The 24,684-nt window shown below is 43.0% G+C and overlaps 1 protein-coding gene across 1 annotated transcript in view; it reads left to right on the forward strand.

Annotated features, from left to right (window-relative positions):
* Positions 1–3,223: 3,223 nt before the first annotated feature.
* LOC126186823 (uncharacterized) overlaps positions 3,224–24,684 on the forward strand; it is a 298,174-nt gene continuing 276,713 nt past the window's right edge. The window contains exon 1 of the mRNA XM_049928246.1: positions 3,224–3,319. The gene's annotated coding sequence lies outside the window, so the exon portion shown is untranslated. The remainder of the gene's footprint in view (positions 3,320–24,684) is intronic.

Genomic DNA, 24,684 nt, shown 5'->3' on the forward strand with positions numbered 1-24,684 from the left:
TCCCTCGGGCCTGGATGTTTGTGTTGTTCTTAGCATAAGTTAGTTCAAGTAGTGTGTAAGTCTAGGAAACGATGACCTCAGCAGTTTGGTCCCTTAGGAATTCATACACATTTGAACATCTTGGAATACTGGCATATAATGATTGCATAGTCTCCAGTGGAATGTTATGCCACTCTTCGTCCAGAACCTCCTCTAACTCCTGTAGTGACGGGAGAGGCGGAAATCTGCTCCGGGATCTGCGCTCCAATATCGCCCACAAGGGTTAGATAATGTTCAAGTCCGGGGACTGTGCTGGCCAGGGAAGATGGTGCTGTTCAAGTCCGGGGACTGTGCTGGCCAGGGAAGATGGAGCAGTTCAGTTGCATGCTCCTCATAACACGATTGTACTGTCCTGAATGTGTGAATGGGTGCATTATTGTGCTGAAATATGGCATCATTGTTGGGGAACATAATTTGAATCATGGCGTGCACCTGACACCTAAAATGTTCACATACTCGCTGGCTGTAACACGGCCTTTGAGACTAATGAAAGGACCAGCAGAATATCATGATATGGCTGCCCACACCATCACACTTCCACCTCCATGCTCAACAAAAATGGCTCTGAGCACTATGGGACTTAACATCTATGGTCATCATTCCCCTAGAACTTAGAACTACTTAAACCTAACTAACCTAAGGACATCACACAACACCCAGTCATCACGAGGCAGAGAAAATCCCTGACCCCGCCGGGAATCCATGCTTAACCGTTGGAAACAAGCAATCAGGATTATGGGTTTCTTTTGGATTTCTACAGACGTAAACCCAGCCCGATGTTGGAAATAACAAAACGCTGACTCGTCGGACTGCATGACGTGTTTCCACTGATCAGCCGTCCACGATTTAAGTTCCTGACACCATGTTTTACGCTCCTTTGCGTTGGTCGTCACCATTAATGACTTCGGTATGGCAGCTCGTCCATGAATATTTACTTTATGGAGTTCTCGTCGGACAGTGTTGATAGATAAGGGGTCTCGAAGATGGCTATTGAGCTTTGCAGTCTCTTTAGCCGCCGTAGTGTTGTGCTGTTTTGACACAATTCGTGTTAGCGTACGACTATCTCTGTCATTTATTTTTGATTTGCGCCTACTTTACATTTACACGATGATGTCTTTCCATGTTCTGTGTTGGCTGTCATGACTGTTGAAACAGTTGCTCTTGAAACACTGAATAAGATAGCCGCCTTGGTTACTGATGCTCCAGTTAATTGGGCCCCCACAAACTGCCCTTCTTGGGACTCTGGTAGTTATTTCATTGCACATCGAGCTCAAGCTCGGAATGCAAATACGAAGTGTGCGCTACTCGTAAACAACCTGCACTGATGCCTAGTCCGTACTGGACACGCACAATCCAGCGCGACACGTGCCTTACCTGTTTTGTTGACCGTCAAACTCAACCATCTCATTACTACCACCGTTCACATTATTTTGCCTATATCCTGTAAATTAACTCCCGTTTCTTTTTGCTCTATGCGTCTCGCTTCTTTTATCTATGAAGCATCTTCAGTGGCCTGCATTACATGTTTGTTTTCGTATACATAATGAAAGCATTATGTAGTAGTTACCATTATGTACCTGTGTTACGTTTTCTCGTGTTTTTCTCTTGTTTTTTAGTTCAGAAACAATTTTTTCAGCACAAGTTTCGTGTTGTTTCTAACCTAAAAAAACTAGAGACAAACAAGGGAAAACGTAAAATAGTAACATACTTGTAACTACTATATAATGCATTTATTATGTACATATAAATAAACATATGTTACAAAAATGGTTCAAATGGATCTGAGCACTATGAGACTTAGCATCTGAGGTCATCAGTCCCCTAGAACTTAGAACTACTTAAACCTAACTAACCTAAGGACATCACACACATCCATGCCCGAGACAGGATTCGAATCTGCGACAGTAGCAGTCGCGCGGTTCCGGACTGAAGCGCTTAGAACCGCTCGGCCACAGCGGCCGACAAACATATGCTACAGGCCACTGAAGAAGCTTCATACATAAAAGAAGCGAAACGCACAGGCAAAAAAAACAAACAGCCTTGATAGAAAGGAAAAAATGACAAGGGTTAAAAAAGTCGAAAATGCAAGGTCCATAAGTATCCCGCAATCCTTATGGTGCCATATGTTCACGCAGATCGTGTGGAGTTTGACACCCCTGTAAATGATCTGTTTCTCTGTGTCAGTCCCTGCACACTACGAAGACCACATCTGTCGTTTATTTGCTCCAACATACTGTATGCTTTCGAAATCTGGTGCTACAGAAGAATGCTGAAGATCAAATGGGTAGATCACATCACTAATGAGGAGGTATTGTATAGGATTGGGGAGAAGAGGAGTTTGGGGCACAACTTGACTAGAAGAAGGGATCGGTTGGTAGGACACGTTCTGAGGCATCAAGGGATCACCAATTTAGTATTGGGGGGCAGCGTGGAAGGTAAAAATCGTAGAGGGAGACCAAGAGATGAATGCACTAAGCAGATTGAGAAGGATGTAGGTTGCAATAGGTACTGGGAGATGAAGAAGCTTGCACAGGATAGAGCAGCATGGAGAGTTGCATCAAACCAGTCTCAGGACTGAAGACCACAACAACAACTGTATACTGCGTGGAGGAGCAGTTGGTGCTGCAACATAGTGTCCTGATAGTAGATCTCTGATCGCCAAGCTGTCTAATTTAACGAACACTCACTGCCTCACATCACTGGCCTCTCAGGCCTGAAAACAGCTGAACTAGGTCAGCGACGAGGTCAGATGGACGGTTGATCAATTTTTATAAGTTCTTCTGTTGAATCACTGTTTTTACTTACCTATAAATGTGCATGTGCGAGTTTGAAAAATCTGAAATTTACAGTTCAGTATTGTGTCGACTGCAAAGTCGTTAGAGCCAGAACAGAAACTCGTGTGGGAAAAAAAAACAGCCGATGTCTTGTTTAATGAAGCATAACGACCTTCACCGCAACTGATTCAGGGAAACTATGGAATATAAATACTATATGTATTGCCGGTCGCAAATATGAACAGCTGTTTGTAAGGCGCTAGTGAGTTCTTTTGGGACTTAATGAAATGCCACGTCCATTCACTCAATACGCTACCTCCCCCCACCTGCTTCTCTCTGCCCCCCACAATCCCCGCCCCCTCTTAAACCGCCGTCTTAACACTGAAGGCCGCATTGCCGTGAGCGTGGTGGACATAACACGACTAGTACCGGCGACTCGTTACATCACAGGCACGTTCAACAGGTGCTGTCCGGAGGGCGCATGGAAGGGACGTAGACGACACTAGGTAGGTGGTTACAGCCACTCGGTGTGTGAGAAGGGTGAACTGTAATGGCGTAACAGCTTCATATTCTTCATCATCATTTATATTGTTTGTAATTTTGATAATGTTTCGATGTGAACAAACGAACCTGTTAGTAGTAAAAGTATGCTTCATTACATTTATACGACTTCAAGGTGCAACCAGATTCAAACACATAGGCCCAGTAAAATCAGAAATTAAGTGTTCAATTACGAACAGGTAGCAGGGTGACGACCGTCTTTTGTTCTTCGAGAACTCACTCGTGTAGTTAGTTAGATGTGACGTATTTCACATCGTTACTGAAGGCAAGCCGGATAGAATTATCTTTCTGGTAGGTTTGCGCTGAATGTCAAATAAGAACAAAATAACTTTTCACCTACTTGTAATCTATCAAAAGTTAATGCTTTTCACGTCCACGTTTGTTTATCAAAGCGAGTAAAAGTCTATCAATCATCTATCACGGTTTATTGTTTCCAATTCATTTTTAGATACTTTTTTATACTCAACACGAAATTTCTTATTAAATAACTTATTATCATATTTCGTATTGTTAGCAATAGTTTTCAAATTTCTTTGCAATGGACCTACGAAACGTACTTGCTGCAGTAACTGTTGTGTGAAGACGTCCACTCCAGCATTTATAGATGCTGACAGCATAAGGTGGTTAAATCGCCCACAGTATCACCTGTCGTCGGGGAACGAATACGCTATATCTCAAACTAACCGCTGCGTGCAGAGAAATAATGCGACTATGCAATTCAAAAGTACATAATCTTCCTTTTCGTCACATCGTGCCGTCTCAGTTGACTGGCAGTTATGCAGTAAATCAAATATTACTAGCTGGATCTCTGGCCGGTGTCAAAGGTATTCGTGGAATTTCGTTTGATTTTCGTAATTAGCCATTACTTTGGACATAAAATATATGAGCCATTTCCATGGGTATCCTGGGATACATCGAAATACCAAGGTTTGGCTCCTCTTCTTGACCCATTGTGGACGTCAAGTGCGCATCTGTGTCTTGCGTAGGAGTTTGACGAATGCTTCTGAAATTAACTCAACTAACACACCAAACAGACGGACGAAGCGCCATCGACAGTGATACATGCCATGTGTGTGTTTAGAATATAATCAAGAACATTGCTGGATAGTTCAGTACTCAAGACGATTACGATACCACCTCTTCTCTGCTTACTTACCAAGTACTAGTGATGAACGCTGTAAGGACCACTGACAATGGAAGAGCCGGCCGCGGTTCTAGGCGCTTCAGTTCTACGGGACTGATGACCTTAGATGTTAAGTCCCATAGTGCTCAGAGCCATTTGACAATGGATGAATACATCCAATGGGTGACTAATTCTGTTCATCTTCCGCACGATTGTGATACACAGAGTTAGCAAATGCTGCTTTAGTACGATACACTTCTCGAGAAACCGTGGTTGAAAGTTTTACGAATCTACTGAATGCCACATACGAAATGATGAGGAACAGCTCTAGCGCAACCGGTTTAGGGGACCGGCCAGTGATCTGCCCTACGGCCTTCGATTCTCGACATTTTATTTTTTTTCTGGTCTTCCAGCGAACACTTGTGTCGATAGAAAGAGTCATGGTTCTTCGGAAACTAAGAATAATAAAATAATGATGATATTAAAAAGCTAAACTCCGTGCGAACAGACCTTGGAATGCCCAACGGTACCGATTGGCCGCCGTGTCATCCTCAGACCATAGGCGTCACTGGAAGCGGATATGGCGGGGCATGTGGTCAGCACATCGCTCTCACGACCGTATGTCAGTTTACGAGACCGGAGCCGCCACTTTTCAATCAAGTAGCTCCTGAGTTTGCCTCTTACGGGCTGAGTGCACCCCGCTTGCCAACAGCGCTCGCCAGACCGCGTGGTCACCTATCCCAGTGCTAGCCCAGCTCAACAGCGCTTAACTTCGGTGATCTGACGGGAACAGGTGTTACCTCCGCGGCAAGGCCTTTGGCAGTAATGACGATATTGGTAGTGTTATATTTGCTGCGATGTGTAATCGACATGTAGTACGAAATTTCAACATTTATCTGTCTATACATTCGGCGAATTTTGTAGTGAAGTTGTACAAAATTATACCTGCCTAGTGATGTTTACTGTCATCAACAAGTCAAAAATTTATGAAGCGACTGCAGAATGGTTTGATATTGTTGCAGGGCCAGAAGAAAATGTATTCGTACCTGTGTTAAAAAGGACGTGGTTTGCGTCGAAAATTATTTCTGAGGGGTCATCCTTTTAAAATATTATTGAGATGTATTTTTCACCATTAATAATAACAATTAAATGTCTGTTTCAAGTGCACGAATTTATCGATATAATGTCTTCTTTCCATCACGATTCCTTAGTATACCTCGATTATATCTCGCCACGCATGTATCACGACTATTATCACTACTATTAGTATTCCTTTCCGAAGAAAAATAATTAGTTGTAGAAAAAATTAAGAGACCTGAACAGAATACGAACATCTGGTCCAAAGCCTTAGCCGGTTCGCTAACACCAGAGCTCGGCGTTCTGGTGTGATATTCAACATACTAACAAAACTCTGAGCCTCTATTTCTCGAAACCACATGAGAGACACATCATAGTAGATCAGGATTTGCTACATCCAAAATTGTACTGTTTTACAAGAGATGATCATAATCGGTGAGCCGCAGGATGAGTGTGATCCTGCAGATCTGCCGCAGCTGTGCTAAAATGGAAAAAAAAATCTTGTGGTTCGCGTGGTCTTGTGTAACGTTAAATTGTTGGGCACGCAAGCGAAGTGGCTTATTAGCTAGTTCTCATTTTGGAGAAAAGAAGGGCTGTACAGTCGAATGCTGATCTGTGACTAATAAAGCAGTGTGGCGTCCACGACAAGCTTTCTCCAATAAATAGATTTCATGTGACACGATCCATTCATTTCATAAGAGGATGGAAAAAGTCAGCTTCCTTCCTCAAGTTACGATAGTGGAAACTAGAAACTGGGAATCCATATTGGCCATCCAAGTTTTACTTGGATGTCGGTAACGTGATCAATGGACACGCAATGTGTGCGCTTGCTAACAGCAGAAAGAAAGTTGCCGTGCGGTGCCTGGCGGCTGGTTGTGGGCCCAGCCGTGTCTTGAGGTGAAAGCAGCGGCTGGCCACGCGCCGACCTTGCAGCTGCCGCAGGGACGCCCGCGACGAACTCCCCTTAGAGCGACCTCCGCGGTCAGGCTAAGCCCGAGTTTTATTAACATCTCCTCCACCGCGGGACAAATCAGTGTTCTTCCTCTTTAATGTCTCTTTCTTCTGACATGTTTGGAGTGGAGGCTCCCCATCATGCCCTATTCTGAGCATCTTCCTTCGTCTGTTTGTATGTTCATCCTCTTCTAATGCCATCCATCATTCCAGTTCTCTTCCTACGTATTATATGTCCCAGCCTAGTTTTTTTTCTTCTTTCTGATCACTTTCAATTGCCTTATTTCTTCTACTGTTTTCTTCGTTACATCTTCATTCTTAAGTCTGTCTGTCCACTTCACCTTAAGCATTCTTCCCCTAAGGGATATTTCAGACCTTCTAAATATCTTTCTTTTTAACTATCATGATTTACTTCTGTACAACACTACACTCCAGACATAATACTTATGGATGACAGCACACAGTACAAACCCGAACTGAATTGGAGTTTTGGTTGACATTCTATCGAGATACAACATTTGGTACCGATCTGAGTGTCTGACATCTGGAGGTTTGTGTTTTAGTTTCATGTTCCAGGTATCATTTGCACGATAAATAGTTATGATATGGAACGAGTCATTATATATCGAAAACAATTGTTTGTTTGTTTGTAAATAGGCCTCCATGCTGATCACTTGTTAGTTTTTCCGTTTTTTAATTAAAGACAGGCAGATGTTAGTCAGTAATTCCTACCCATCACGATTTACGCATTACAGTAATGGATAATCTTCCATAGAGTAGGGAGAGTTATGAAAGAGAAACGCTTTCATTTTAGTTTCAAATTTTACTTTGCTGTCTGTTAGGCATTTTATATCAGTGGGTGAGGAATCAAAACTTTTGGTTGCAGCATTGTGAACCCCTGTTTGTGCTACATACAATCTTGCTGTTCAATAATGAATGTCATTTTTTCTTCTGGTATTGTCATTATGTACATTATTGTACCTGTTGAAGTGCAGTGGATTATTTACAACAAATTTCATGAGGAAATAACTATTCTGTGTAACGGATAAATTGCAACTCACATGCCGGGCACAAGGCAGGTACGACGAAAAATGTGTTAGTAAAATTTTCAGCCAAAGCCTTCTTCAGAATGAAAGCACAGCACTCACACACAGTCATACAAACATGTAAAACTCACCCACACGCGCTGCCTGTTCTAGCCAGACTCTTTCTTAACGGGGGAGGGAATGGAACCAGTGAATAATAATCATCGACGAGAGGAATTTAGAGCATCTGATGCTGCCCCAGCAATCAGCGCGGTTATGTACCCGTGTGTTGTGCGGGGGCAAGATGGTTGAAACGGTTTGGCTCGGATGTCAGAGCTCCTGCGACTTGGAAGACAATGAAAAACGCACGACAGAATAGAATGAACGGAAATTAAGTAAAGTAAAGGAAATCTAAAGTCAGATGACAGAAAGAAAACAATTACAATAAAAGTAAACAGTGCAATATTAATTCATGTGTACAAAAGAAAAACTTGTTTGAATTGCTCCACTTATGAATGAAATGTGATTTCTTTAAAGTTCAGATTATGTTCGGATCGATTAGTACACCCGTAAACAATCCAAGCTGGCAATTTTGGTGAAACAGCTACGTCTCCACACAATCAAAGTGGCGGACAAAGTGGCGGACATCCGCTTCAAGTTTGTGACGTAATGACACACCCCCTTCTTTTTTTTTACCTCCATTCGTTTGGAAGAGTATCAGAGATAATATTACAAGTCAGGTCAGCTTTTACTAAGCTTTGTATATCTTTGTTCTACGCTGATTGCTTCTAATATTAATTATTTGAATAAAATGTTTAAATCTGTGCTTCTTAATTAATTTCTTTCAATGCTTGTTATCTTTTCCTTCCCAACCATATAGCTGTAATATAATTAAATTCTATGGGTCAATATTATCGCAATTACGACTACCTAGGAAATATTCAATAGCTTTGCTTCCCTTGGCAAGACATTTTTCCAGTTATTATTTTCTTGCGACTTTAAATCTTGGTTTCAAAATATAGTCCATTGAAGAGTGATTTTTCTGAAATTATAATTCGGGAACTAATTTTTTTCGATATCTTGCTTTTATTATTTTTTCTTTTATTTCAAAATCAATAAGCCAGTTCGTCGTAGGTGTACGAGTGCCAGCAAAAGCTTGAATTCCCTGTATCAGACAGCATTTATGACATAAAGGATAAACAAAAAACCTTGGTGCTACCACCACTTTAATCCATACAATTAAACATTCAGATTAAAATTCACTGACTCTTCAGGTGTAGGCGTCACGCGTGCCACTAAAATCACTACGGTAGGTGAAATGGTCACTCAGTACAATTAATGATAAGAATATCTTTACTGTATGTTTGCCTTTTTATAATGGTTCCTTCAATATTTGTGCTCTGTGTTTAACAATGCCAGGTCAGATTTTCACTAAAGCACCGGGGGGAATTGTCACTGTGGGAACAAGATAAATTCCCGTATGCACATACAAGGGTCTGTCACAATAAATAAAACTGAACAATTATCTGCTCAAGGCCCAAGTGAAGCAATCCACTATTAATAAACAGCCACAACTCTATCCTCTAAGAGCCTGGCAAACAACAAAATAACCACAACTCAGCTCTCTCTGAGTGTGCCTTCAGAACCACTGTATTTACACTACGTAAGCGTACGGATCCAAGTCTGCTATCATCATATAAAACTCCCAGCCACAATCACCAACTCTTGTCCCTCAGAACCCATTAAAATACTTCCCTACCATTAAATAACTGCAAATATTTGCAAGCCCGCAAACTATAACTCGCAATCAAAGATCTCCCTACTTAACTTGTAGTGTTAAGCAAATTATAATTTGTTAATCTCGAAACTAGCGAAGTGAATCCTACTGAAATTCATCGTGACAGAAAATTCGAAAACACATAATGTATCCTGTAGTCTTTTATCCTTACGAGTCAGTTCGCTCCCGGCAACTAGTATCCAAGACTGTCCCGCCACGACACGAATCGACTTCTCGTTAGGTTAAAACGGCACTGCCTATCTGCTACATATAAAAAGAAGGAGAACCATTAAATTTAACAAAAATACAGTGCCACTGTCTCTTCTAACAATTTAAAGATTGTTGGCGCAGGCCGTCGGCTGCACCCTCGGCGGCCAACTACGACGGTTGGCTGTAGCATCTCTGGACTGCGAGGGTGACAGGTTGCAGCGCACCGCAGCGACTCACGTGCATGCACGTACTGCTTCCTTACTTTATGAAATCTACGACATAGTTACGGAACACATATTACACAAATTTTACAAACATTCGATTTAACATTTTTCTGGATATCAAGACGTTTCCAAATGCCGATTTCAAAAAGAAAAGGCAACAAAAAAAAGTGCGTCTTCAGAAATGACACAGCACAAATTTAGTAACTGCTTCATCTTTTCAGATGCTCCTCCTCATTTGTTCTGTACAGTTTCCGTTTCAAGTTATTAAACTTCCCAGGTAAAGAAAGGATTTTACTTCGCCTATCTTTTTTCCGTCCGAGAATGTGTTAACTGGAGCTTTCTTCTTGTTTATTCTAATAACTTACGTCTTTCCTGTATTTATCTTGATTCCATACTGATCTCCCCTTCTTGCAATATCTCCATCATCTTCGGTACCTCCTTTTCTGATCCCACCAGCTCTGCTCGATTACCCTCGTATTTTTTAGTCTTTAATCTCTCTCCTCCAATTACAATGCTTCTTGCATCCTCTGTGGCCTTACCTATCAGTTCTTCTCTATACATCTTGAGTGACTTCGGTGACAGCGAGCGTTCTTATCTTGCATCCTTCCAGTGCTCACCTCTACCGTCTCCTCATTCCGTACCCAGTAACTTTTTGCCTTGCGTACCTTCCTTTTATTAACCTTTTATCTTTCCAGTCTGTACCAACATCTTTTTAATTTCTCAGCAGTAAACGCCAGTTGACTCTATCGACAGCCTTCTCCTAGTCGATAAAACAAATTTACACCTCCTTGTTCATTCCTATCATTCTTTCTCCAATCGTCCTCAGACAACATTAGTTTCTTTACCATTTATGATCCCGAACTGATTTATATTTTTACATATATCATTCTCCAAATTTCACAGCTAACTTTCGATGAATGAATTAAAAAGAAAACTAAGATTCCGTTAAACGACAAGGATTTCTAGAAATTACAAGCCATGTTTAATACAGGATGCTATCCAGTTGCTTGCTGAGAGCTTGGATGGTCTTGCGGCCTCACCGGTAACAAACCAGCCAGAAAAAGTCGCATTAGCACAAGCTGACCTAGTGTCACATTTCGTGAATCCACAGGTAGAGCCATAGAGAGCTGAATGAGGGCAAACAGAGAGGAAAAGATCAACCGAAAAAAAGAGAAAAAAATGAGAAACCGACGTCCCGGACATAAGCAGGCAGAAACGACTAAAACAAAGGGGATGCCCCTCGTTTACACACTCGCACAGCTGTAGCTTGCAGACCAGAACTTACAGTCGTAGTGATTAGTGATTACTGATGATTGTATGTGCACACTTCGATTTTATATTATGGAAATTGTGTTTGTTGTTATTATGTCTCGTCAGTCCAACAAATATCTACACAAGATTAGTAAAAACTTGGGAAAACTTAAAGATGGTGGCTGTAACGCTTCATGTGTCCTACACAGTCCCCCCCCCCCTCACCCCACCTCGAACACCACAGAATGTACATACAACCATGTGAAACCGTCACAATGCCGGCCGGTGTGGCCGAGCGGTTCTAGGCGCTACAGTCTGGAACCGCGCGACCGCTACGGTCGCAGGTTCGAATCCTGCCTCGGGCATGGATGTGTGTGATGTCCTTATGATAGTTAGGTTTAAGTAGTTCTAAGTTCTAAGGGACTGATGACCTCAGAAGTTAAGTCCCATAGTGCTCAGAGCCAAACCGTCACAAAAGTCCTTCTTTGTACATCACATAGGCTTGAATGTCGTTAAAGCATTGACTCTTCATGTGAATTTCTAAACTTTATCGTTTTGTAGTAGTTTTGTATTGATGACATCAAGTCTCGTCACTCGTTACGATTTTGTTTTTCCAGAAAGGACTGTCCGTGTTTTACATATCAATCAAGTCGTGGCTGGCGTCAACGCGTAGCTGCTTTTGTTTAGGAGTCAAGCTGTGCAGGACCAACTTTGCACACACTTTTCTCTTCTTTAAGGCATTCTGGAGAATGTCTTGATTTTGAGATGTTGCTCCACTGTGATCTCTGGCTCACTACGGCCGCACGTTCACAACTTAATACTGCCTGCTCACCACTGAATGGTCGAATTCACATCTGTCGCACATAGTTGTTAGTTCAAACTGCAATCGTAGTTCGTGCGATGAAGTTATACGCCAGAATTAAAATCAGTCTCGGAACTATTTGGGCGGACGGTGTAGTTCTCAAATTAACTGCGTGAGACATGTATTCCTCAAATTTTCGGAAGCTTGCTTTTCAATGATTATATTTTTTGAACTGCAGTTTCTTGGACTTATACTAAAACAATGTACTATTCACTGATGCAAAAAAAATATTATTATTGCCTGAAAATATGCTGTATATTTTACCGTAACCAAAAATTTTTGCATTCTTATTATATTAAAACTTTTTTATATTTTATTGTTATAATTAAAATCGTAGTCATGTGTGGCACGTTAAAAATGGGACCTTAGAGCAAGTTATACTTGAGGGGAGGGAGACAGACTGTACTCCCCCTCCCCCCCTCCCACCCGCCCAGAACCGAAGCCCGGATTCGCACTTGAGCTTACTGGATATCAACAAACATATTCTCTGATTTGGAAGATGAGTGTTCTCACAAGCGAAATTGCTGATACGATACCCCAGGAATACACGGTAGCGTGTTCTTTAGAATGTCGCGCTATGTCGACTCAAGTATGTGGTACATTACTGGTAAAATCAATTAGTCAGTTACATAGTCAAGTATTAAAATCCACATATCGTTTAAAAAGACGTCTTTGTTAGACCCTTTTGAACATATGGCAATACATTCATCTTATTGTTTCCAAGATGAGTAGTTAATTAATCCTTTCGTACCCACTGGCTACAAATGTCTACATTAAATTTTTCTGGCTCTTAGTTGCAACACAAATATTTTCCCCAGTGTAAACCTCATGTACACATTTGTAAATGTTCAATCTTTTTATCATGTGTAAGTGCTACCAACTATTGTGCTTCACTATAAAAATATAGCAAGTCAATGTAGCAGTGCACCGCAGTGTTTGGTTAGTTATATTCCGTTGTATTAATGAAGTTTACAATTGTTATTTTGCATGGTAATTATTAAATGATCAGGTTATTTATTAAAACAGTGAAAATTTCAAAATTAGTTATTTTAGTCCATAAAAATAAGCCAATTGTTCAATGTATATTTTGAAAACTGGAACATATCATTACAGCATAAAGAAACATTTTCCTTCCTCCAGAAGAAATTCAGGTCTGAAAGCGTTAATGTCACCAGTCATACTAGTGTCCTAGCTGAAGAAAGCTGTTCCGAGCTTGACTTGCCGACTTGAGAACCAGCTTAATGAAATGAGAATCAGCTGAGTAAAAACGGTAAAACTGGTTGTCGTATGTGGCTGGCTGACCTCTTAATAGAAAACAGAATCGAGCCAGCCTTTCGGGGCTCATTCTCCCCAGCACTATGGTTAGGAGGCCCGATACCTGATTATTTTAAACGCGTGTTATCACTGTCGCAGTTGTGCCTAGGATGGTAGACAGGTCTCAAGCCAAGCAGACGGTTGCCCTTAAGCAAACATACCAAACACATGAATTCAAAATATATTGCACGTAAAGTGATATTCCACAAGTTTCACATATTATTGGATCAACTCGTCGGAGGAGGGAACTATGTTTCAATGGGCAGTGACCTGTTGTTGTGGATTAACATGAGATTAAAGGAAGGGGTCTCTGAAACAGCGCATAGTTCTCTGTAAAGGCACCAAGGGGCTGACAACCTTAACTTACCCGTCCACACAGATGGTTCACACTTCACAATGCACTTCGCTCATAACACGACGTACTCCGGTGGGATTTGGGACACTGGGGCATGTTCTTGTGATCATGACACGTGCGACATGTTTTTTTTTCCCGCCAGCAGGTTTAATACTGGTTACTTTCGCTGGGAGCAGTTGCGCAAGCGTGTGTTAACGACTTCGGTTACAGAATTACAACGATCTGGTCTTCATAAAGTTATTGGGATAATAGAGTAGTACTACCATGGGCACAGTCAGAGAAGACGGGTGGTTAAAAATTTGCTAGGCACTTCCTGCAACTTAGTGGTATGTATCGTGCTATCCTTTTTCCTCAACCACTACATCCCTCTCGAGATTATCCAGCGTTGTAACATTATAATTGCGACTGTGCCGTAGGATCGTCCTTTTTGTTTATGGTATACAAGATCCGGCTTCCAGGTCTGGTGGAAATGGTTTTTGTTCAGCCTGGAGCTGATGGTCTTTCTCTAATTGTCAGAAGTCATTTGTTGTCAGAGTCTACTACGTTGGCTTAGAGGTAAGTTACTCTCCCATTACTGCAGGTGGCTCTATCACAGCACAGGCCTGCATTGGTGTTTTAAGTACCTTCCTGCTTCCCACTGGGGAAGGCGATTGCATGTTTCAATACGATAGAGCACCTGTCAATAATGCACGGCCTGTGGCGGAGTGGTTACACGACTATAATATCCCTGTAAGGACTGGTCTGCACAGAGTCCTGACCTGGATCCTAGAGAACACCTTTGGAATGTTTTGGAACGCCGACTTCGTGCCAGGCCTCACCGACTGACATCGATACTTCTCCTCAGTGCAGCACTCGGTGAAGAATGGACTGCCATTCCCCAAGATACCTTCCAGTACCTGATTGAACGTATGCCTGCGAGAGTGGAAGCTGTCAGCCAGGCTAAGGGTGGGCCAACACCATGCTGAATTCCAGCATTATCTATGGAGGGCGCCACGAACTTGTAAGTCATTTTCAACCAGATGTCCGGATACTTTTGATCACATAGTGTATGTGCTTTTGCGGGGAGTGAGCTACCAACCGCGCTACCCAGTGTCCCCTTGCGGACTTAATCGGGTAGCTCTGTAGGGTATTCAGTGGAAGAGGTATTGACATCTCTAAAAGGGGGAGTCATAGAAGTTGGAAGGGAAACATACGTTCAAAGAAGATAACTAGGAAGAAACAGTGTGTAACAGGGGAAATACTTCAGTTGACCGATGAAAAAAGGAAATGCAAAAATATTCAGGGAAATCCAGCAGTACAGAAATACAATACACTTTGACTGAAATAAATAGGAAGTGCAAGGAGGCTAAGGTGAAATGGCTACATGGAAAATGTGAATAAATCGAATAAGAAATTGTTGTAGTAAGGACTGATTCAGCATATAGAAAAGTCAAAACAACCTTCGGTGAAACTGAAAAACAAGGGTGGTAACATCAAGATCGTAAAGGGAATTCCACTGTCAAATGCAGAGGAGAGAGCCGATAGGTAGGAAATGCACTTTGTGGGTCTCTATGAGGGGAAGACTTGTCTGATGCTCTGATAGAAGAAGAAACAGGAATGTATATAGAAAAGATCGGTGATCCAGTGTTAGAATCAGAATTTAATGGACTTTGGAAAACTTAATATCCAATAAGGTAGAATGAATAGATAAAATTCAATCAGAATTTCTAAAATCATTGTGGGAAATGGCAACGACGACTACTCACTTTGGTGAGTCGAGCGGTATACCACCTGACTTTCGGAAAAACAGAATCCACACTATTCCGAAGATTGCAATAGCCGACAAGTGCGAGATTTATCGCACAATCAGCTTAACACCTCATGCAGCCAAGTTACTGACAAGAAGAATGGAAAAGAGAACTGACGATGTGTAAGATAGCGATCAGTTTGGCTTTAGGAAAGGTACAGGCATCAGAGGGGCAATTCTGACGTTGTGGTTGATCATGGAAGCACAGCTAAAGAATAATCAAGACGCTTTCACAGTATCTGTCGACCTGCAAAATCGTTCGATAATGTCAAATGATCGAAATCTTTAGGAAAATAGGGGTACGCTATAGGGAAAAACGGGTACTATACTATACGTACAACAAACGAGAGGGAATAATAAGAATGGAAGACTAAGAATGAAGTGCTCGGATTAAAAAGGGCGTAAGGCAGCTATGTACTGAATTGCTTCGATGACTTCCTTTAATCCGATCTGGTGCGGATCCCAAACACGCGAGCAGTACTCATGAATGGGTCGCACTAGTGTTCTATATACGGTCTCCTTTGCAGAATGACTACAATTTGGTAATATTCTCCCAATAAACCTGCGTCGACCATTCGCATCCCACACTACAATCCTAACCTGCTCGTTCTATTTCATAGCGCTTTGCAACGTTACGCGTACATATTTCACTGACGTGATTGTGCCAAGCGGAAAACTACTAATGCTCTAATCGAACATTACGAGAAAACGGCTTCAGACTCCTGATCGATTTACAAATAAATTAATGCTTAGAAATTTAAGCATGTAAGTGAGAAAAAGATTGAAATTATGTTAAAAATGTCTTGGAAGTTGCAAAGTGCTCTAATTATCAAATAGTGGGTGAGTACAGTCTGTGTAATTTGCACTGCGTTTTAAGCGTAAGGTAACTTTTCACGGACCTCGAAGTTAATGACGTCATATCTCGTGAACTAATCTTGCTGTGACATTCTGTAGTGTATGTGGATACTGTCTGCAATAGAGTTGGTAGTAAAGAATTAATAAAATAAAAGGTCTTGCCCTGATGCTGAAGTTTTACTGCATGAACAGCGAGAACATAGTAAGCGATAAACTGTTTTCCTTTCACCATTCTGTGGAGGGGGTGCCGGAGGGAAAAAAGAACTTTGGTAAGGGTTTGAAACTATCAATAACGTTCGTTCAAAGTCACCACGTGCTCTCATATTCAAATAATCAAATACTGAATGAAGAAAGTCTGGATATTTGCGGGCGGTGAGTTATGTTGCTTCTAGAAATGTACATAGTTCGTTATTGTAATACTTGTCCTACTGCGTTAAGCCTTTAACATAAGATTATATCACTGCAGAGTACGACAACGTGGAAAGGTCGTCGCGCTCGTGACTCTCATTTTACCTGACCTTGTACAGACAGTCCAGCGCTAGACCGGCGAGGTGTTCACATTAGCGTTTTTGGTCTCGAGACGCCCGAGACGAGCACCGTCCGAGATCGTAAACGCGTAGAGGCCACTGTGTCACAGGTAAACAGCACGTACCGCGATATGAGGAACAAGGACGACTGTGCAGAAAATCTTTTCTCAGTTCAATGCTGGACAATAACAGCCGGTGAGCACACTTACCATCCAGTAACATCTCCTCGGAATGTAGTGCTGACATCATCACACCGCACTTGTACGTCGACTAAAGAAATGGTTCAAATGGCTCTGAGCACTATGGGACTTAACATCTGAGGTCATCAGTCCCCTAGAACTTAGAACTACTTAAACCTAACTAACCTAAGGACATCACACAACTCCCAGTCATCACGAGGCAGAGAAAATCCCTGACCCCGCCGGGAAGCGAGAACGCTACCGCACGACCACGAGCTGCGGACAAAGAAATGGTTCAAATGGCTCTAAGCACTATGGAACTTAACATCTGAGGTCATCAGTCTCCTAGACTTAGAACTACTTAAAACTAACTAACCTAAGGATATCACACACATCCATGCCCGAGGCAGGATTTGAACCTGCGACCGTAGCAGCTGCGTGGTTCCGGACTGAAGCGCCTAGAACCGCTCGGCCACACCGGCCTTCCCACAGCGGCCGGCGTTAAGGAGAGGTCACAGGATTAATAGGGGCGCAGAACCACTGCCACTGAATACTCGAAGCATGGAAAACGTCTCCTGAACTGACAAACAGTAGTGTACAATGGTAATCTCTGACGGCAGGATAATAGTTCATCAAAATCCACATGAGTACATCAGTGCAACGCAGTGCATCGTTCTCGCAAGTTGTGGAGGTATTCTCGCTTAATGGATGCTGACGTGGGATAAAATGGGGTCTAACAGGTCTTCAATCGTCGCCTACTAACGTACGTATACAGCTCGTGGCCTACTAGTTTCGGTGCCTCTAGATCGCGGGTCCCGTATTTGATTGCGGGCTGGGGATTGGGATCTTCTGTTGTTTTAATCATTTCCTCTGATCTTCATCAGACAGACGCAAGTCGTCGTAGTGGCGTATACAGGAAGACCTGCACCAGGCAGCCGATTTACAGACCAATAACGCCATGCAATCATTTCATTTCACCAACGAGCGACATCGAAATCTACTGTCGATCATGTGCATCCATTTGTTCACTTGGAGTACCGCGTAGGCGATCTCTGAGTTCAGTAAGATAACGCGGGAACCATCGTTCCCGAACTGTACCAGATTTGTCTGAGGAACACACCACGGTGTGTGCCACCTCCACTCATCTGATCTCTTGGTACCCTTCGCCATCCCCTGTCGCCATCCCTTCACAGGGCGCCTGACGTTAATCCAAGCATATCGGTGACACCATCGAGCATGACGCGCGTGTCTTGGCCCAAACTCTTCTGGGCGGCGAGTAAACTGTCACGGAAGAGGACGGGTGTCTAGTGGAGTCTACTGGAGTACACAACTGGGAAGGTGGCTCTGAGGCAGTTGCTCATTACGATGCAAGTGTCAGAGATTAAAAAGGAAAAATCATTCGATCTACTCCATGTGTAGAGAAAGTGATAATCTCTGCGGGCATAACTATTCAATAAATTTAATAAATACGATGCAGGGAAGAGTTTGAACGATTAGCAAATGGTGTTCATCGCTTACTCCAAGGTGACATTTTACTGTCAGGAAACAGACGCACAATGAAAGTATACTCACAGCATTCAAATAGTCCTCCGTCTCGTCCTAATTGAGAAAAGTTGCGCAGTGCTAACACGCTGGACTCGCATTCGAGAGGATGGTGGCTAAAATCTTAGTTCGACATCTAGATTAGGATTTTCTGCGATATACCTAAACTGGCTGAGACAAATTCCAGGATGGTTTCTTGGAAAGGACACGGCTGGTTTCCTTCTCGACCTTTTCCCATCCCGAGCTTGTGCTCTGTCCCTAATTGTCTCGTCAACAGCGAGACGTTAAACCCCGCGCTTCCTTCTTGTTTCGTCTCCTACTTTCAAAATGGTTCAAATGCCTCTGAGCACTATGGGACTTAACTTCTGAGGTCATCAGTCGCATAGATCTTAGAACTACTTAAACCTAACTAACCTAAGGACATCACACACATCCATGCCCGAGGCAGGATTCGAACCTGCGACCGTAACGGTCGGGCGGTACCAGACTGAAGCGCCTAGAACCGTTCGGCCACCCCGGCCGGCCCGTCTCCTACTCACAGATACGGTGGCATCGCGCGTAGTATAGGCGCTCTAGGGGAGAAAAGTAAATTACGCGATGAATTGCTGCAAAGATTAGCTAGGGAACGTTTGTTGGCGGATTCAGATTAATTCTCAGCACTCTAATACTTGCAAAATCGGTCTAAATAAGACCCATTAGGCTCATTTTGATTCCAGAGAAAGGAATCGACTTGCTAGTTCTCCAAAATCAATAATTCACTGCGCCGTAGCTACACAACTGCATTCACCTGCTCGTACAGTTTAGCGCGGAGCGCACTATCTTGCGAGACAGAAAGAGAACCAGACCCGGATCAAAATAAAGATGCCAAATTAAAAATAGCTTCAGCCGTCTATATTGCCGTTTTACTTCAATTTTGCCACCAGTTTCGGCTTTACACTACGTCATCTTCAAGCCCCCTGACCGATGTGTAGGAAGAATCCCAATCTTGTACAATCGAAGTAGGGGCCAGCATACAGACATTGGTATCCGTAGACTTCTGTTTAACAACGCGATGAAGTGATAGCGCTGTTAAAAAGAAGTACAAGAGGTGAGATTACTTCCTACACATCTGTCAAAAAATGGTTTAAATGGCTCCAAGCACTATGGTTCAAATGCCTCTGAGCACTATGGGACTTAACTTCTGAAGTCATCAGTCCCCTAGAACTTAGAGCTACTTAAACCTAACTAACCTAAGGACATCACACACATCCATGCCCGAGGCAGGATTCGAACCTGCGACCGTAGCAGCAGCGCGGACATGTGTCCGGAAACGCTTACTTTCCATGTTAGAGCTCATTTGATTACTTCTCTTCAAATCACATAAATCATGGAATGGAAACACACAGCAACAGAACGTACCAGCGTGACTTCAAACACTTTGTTACAGGAAATGTTCAAAATGTCCTCCGTTAGCGAGGATACATGCATCCACCCTCCGTCGCATGGAATCCCTGATGCGCTGATGCAGCCCTGGAGAATGGCGTATTGTATCACAGCCGTCCACAATACGAGCACGAAGAGTCTCTACATTTGGTACCGGGGTTGCGTAGACAAGAGCTTTCAAATGCCCCCATAAATGAAAGTCAAGAGGGTTGAGGTCAGGAGAGCTTTGGAATTGGTCCGCCTCTACCAACCCATCGGTCACTGAATCTGTTGTTGAGAAACGTACGAACACTTCGACTGAAATGTGCAGGAGCTCCATCGTGCATGAAACCACATGTTGTGTCGTACTTGTAAAGGCACATGTTGTAGCAGCACAGGTAGAGTATCCCGTATGAAATCATGATAACGTGCTCCATTGAGTGTAGGTGGAAGAAACTAAAATGAGCTCTAACATGGAAATTAAGCGTTTCCGGACACATGTCCACATAACATCTTTTCTTTATTTGTGTGTGAGGAATGTTTCCCGAAAGTTTGGCAGTACCTTATTGTAACACCCTGTATAAGCAAGACAGTTCACGACCTTAGAGAAGCCACAGAACGCTAGCAGAAACGAGATCTACAGTTTTTCTCTTGCTGCTAGGTCATACCTCTAAGGCCTTCAACCACAAAACCACATTAACACGAACTGCACTTTGCATTACACAACTGGCCATTAGCAAAGACGAGTGGGCCCCTAATTGCCGTGCGTATGACCTTCCACTTCTCTCATTTCACGGTATGAAGAAATCTATGCGGTGCTTCGTTTACAGGTTGGCGTCCTCGTTCATGACGCTCTCAGCGTGCAGCGAAGTTCCTACTTCATTCGAAGCATGCCCAGGACACTGGTGTCTTCGGCTTCTGTGCTGTCTTCTGTGCTTATTGTAAGCAGTAATGACAGAGATTGAAATAATTTCTGTGTGCACCTTTGGCCAAAAATAAACATTTGTTTCATTACAACGAATGAATACTTAATGTTGTAGCATTTCAATTTGTTTCATGACACTCATCTGGGTCGTAAGGCAGCATCTAACTACTGACAAAAAAAGAACATCATTAAATAACGTAAAAATGACTGCGACCAGTCATTTATGAACTGGTTTTATGTAAGTTAAGCATTCTGTTACATTATCTTATGAACTTTACTGGTTAACACTTCATACTGGTATTATAACGGTATTATGCTGAATAGTGTACTAAAATCCCGTTTTCTCAAGAATGTACTTGGAAATATATTACATTGATGATTGTCACGTTACGTTCGTCTATGTTCAACTGAACAAAACCAGTTTTATCACGGTGAATGCGATTCGCATTTATACTTCCAGGTTAGAAACAGCACTTCCGGGCATCCTATAACGTAATAAAATTTCAAATTTTTACTTACAAGACAGATGAACCCAACAGTACTTGTGTGATGTCCCGTACGATGCCACTTCGCTATTCGACATAATTTTCTGAACATTATACACAGTCTAATTTAAATATGCCTGACTTACACTGAGGTGACAAAAGTCATGGGATGGCGACAAGCACGTATGCAGATGGCGGTAGTATCTCGTACTCAAGGCATAAAAGAGCAGTTCATTGGCGGAGCTGCCATTTGTACCCAGGTGATTCATGTGAAAAGGTTTCCGATGTGATTGTGGCAGCACGACGGGAATTAACAGAGACAGGCGCCTGGGACATTCTATTTCGATATCCGCAACGTCAAGAATACCTGATTTCAGCATTACCTCTCACCATGGCCTACGCACTGGCCTACGGTGTTCACTTAACGACCGAGAGCAGCTGCGTTTGCGTAGAGTTGTCAGCGCTAACAATGAAGCAACACTGCGGGAAATAACCGAAGAAATCAATGTAGAACGTACGCGGAACGTATCCGTTAGGATACTGCGGCAAAATTTGGCGTTAATGGGCTGTGGCAGCAGACGGTCGACGCGGGTGCCTCTGCTAACAGCACGACATCGCCTATCGCCTGCAGCGCCTCTCGTGGGCTTGTGGCCATGTCGGTTGGACTCTAAGACAACTGGAAAACCGTGGCCTGGTCGAATGAGTCCCGATGTCAGTCGGTAAGAGCTGATGGTAAGGTTCTAATGACGCACAGGTCTCATGAAACCATGGATCCATGTTGTCAACAAGGCATTGTGCAAGCTGGTGGTGGCTCGATAATGATGTGAGCCGTGTTTCCATGGAATGGACTGTGTCCTTGTTTGGCTTCTTGGACATCATTTTCAGACATTCATGGGCTTCATGTTTCCGAGCGACGATGGAATTTTTATGGATGACAATGCGCTGCGTCACCGAGACACAATTGTTCGCAATTAGTTTCATGAACATTCTTGACAATTAGAGCGAATGATATGGCCACCCAGATAACCCGACATTGATCACATCGAACAATTACTGGACGTAATCGTAACGTCGGCAAAACTTTCGCAATTATGGAAGGTTATAGACGCAGCATGGCTCAATATTTCTGCAGGGGGCCTCTAGCGACTTGTTGAGTCCATGGCATCTCGAGTTGCTGTACTACGCGGGGCCGGCCGGGTTGGCCGAGCGGTTCTAGGCGCTACAGTCTGGAACCGCGCGACCGTTACGGTCGCAGGTTCGAATCCTGCCTCGGGCATGGATGTGTGTGATGTCTTTAGGTTAATTAGGTTTACGTAGTTCTAAGTTCTAGGGGCCTGATGACCTCAGAATTAAGTCCCATAGTGCTCAGAGCCATTGGAACCATTTTTTTGTACTATGCGGGCAACAGGATGTCCGACACAAATGTTCAAATGTGTGTGAGATCTTATGGGACTCAACTGCTAAGGTCATCAGTCCCTAAGCTTACACACTACTTAACCTAAATTATCCTAAGGACAAACACACACACCCATGCCCGAGGGAGGACTCGAACCTCCGCCGGGACCAGTCATACAGTCCATGACTGCATGTCCGACACGATGTTATGAGGTGTACCATGACTTTTGTCACCTCAGCGTATTACATGCATGGTCATTTACAGTACTGTCACAAGTAGATTTCTACTAAACCTTATTATAGATAATTATATTAGCTTGAAACAGATATCCTTTTCCCTGAGATAATGGTTCAAATGGCTCTGAGCACTATGGGACTCAACATCTGTGGTCATCAGTCCCCTAGAACTTAGAACTACTTAAACCTAACTAACTTAAGGACATCACACACATCCATGCCCGAGGCAGAATTCGAACCTGCGACCGTAGCGGTCACGCGGTTCCAGACTAAAGCGCTTAGAACCGCACGGCCACACCGGCCGGCCCCTGAGATAATGACTTAGGTACATTTTTGTTATTTGTTTTTTGGTACGTAAACCCACCCATGGCTACACCACCTCACTTTGCAGCCCTAATCATTGTTGGTGTACAGTTCCATATATCTTCTGAGTTCCTTATTCAGTTTGACAATTCTTTCTGGGAGTTACAATTTTCACCAACGTTAGTACATAACAGTAATCTTGTGAATAACGTCTCTGAGGCTGTTTCAGATGACGCAGTAGAGCACAAGACGGTAGCGTTTTTAAGGAACTGTTTCTGCATGTAATATGATTTGCCCATTCTAGCGCTTGGTGGTAAAACTAACAGGTGGATTTAAACGTTACGCAATGGGAATAAAGCTACATAAGGCCCCAATGTCTTGTGACCAAACTATCATCAAGTATTTAATAGTACCGTCAAAAGAAATTTAAGGCGGAACAACCACGTCAGGCTAGATGTGTAGAAGTCAGATCCCTCACCGAGGCATCAATAAACGAAGGATATGTATTTCTCCTATGAAAGATGTTACTCGCAAAATTCTCTTTCGAGCAGTTGATGTATAGTGTTCGTTGATCTGGGAGTTGATCTGGCAGCCTTAACAAGGTAGAGACAGAAACTATCCAAGGGAAGCGTGACTCATTAAGAGTTTATTTTGTGATCGCGAGAGAATGACTGAAACGATCAACAAACGTTAGCGGGAGGCGATATAGAGAAGGCGCCGTGCATCCCGGAGCGCCAAACTCTTTAAATTCCGATAATCCCGCCTTCCAGTAGAGCCAAGAAACATTACTTCCTGCAGCGGTAGGGTTCTTCCTGGAGACTACTGGGGGCTCGGGAAGCGGAGGAACCAAACTCTCTCCAGCACACCGACTGCCGGAGGGCAAGGTTTGGTGCGGGGCAAGTAGTTTCGCCTTCCACACACAGCGCCGATATCATTCAAGTGTTAACAACATCGTGTCGAACTTCTATGAAAATTTTGGAAGTGATACATGGCAGTCAGCTATCGCTTAAAGGATACACCAACGCAAGGAGTAGAGAGCGATCACGACGAGTCCGGAAATGCTTCATAACTGGTTTCTAACCAAACATACGACAAGACATGGTGTTCACTAAGTAACGGCGACTAATTGCTACTTAAAACACTGCTAGATATGAAACACTGTTAACAGCTGTTAACAAAACACTTTCGGCATGACGCTTTCTGAGTTTTGCCGACTGTTCGAAAAAGGGTAGTTAAGAGATATGTCAACAAGAAGGAACAATCCCTTCCAGTTGTGAATAACATTAGAGCGCGTCATCTTCAAAAACTCCTGTGTTGTCTGCAATTGAATTCAGAGAATGCACAGTCCTCGAAATAATCTGGACACATCCACTAACACCTGATAGTTCAGCAGTCACTAAGCTCAACGGACAAAACAGTACACATCCTATTGAAAGAGCACTCTGGTCGCTTTGGGGGGCACTGGGTTTTGTAGAGCTGATATCGGGCGGTAACATGGTCCTCCAC

The sequence above is a fragment of the Schistocerca cancellata genome, chromosome 1, assembly GCF_023864275.1.
Source record: "Schistocerca cancellata isolate TAMUIC-IGC-003103 chromosome 1, iqSchCanc2.1, whole genome shotgun sequence".
In the NCBI taxonomy this organism is placed as follows: domain Eukaryota; kingdom Metazoa; phylum Arthropoda; class Insecta; order Orthoptera; family Acrididae; genus Schistocerca; species Schistocerca cancellata.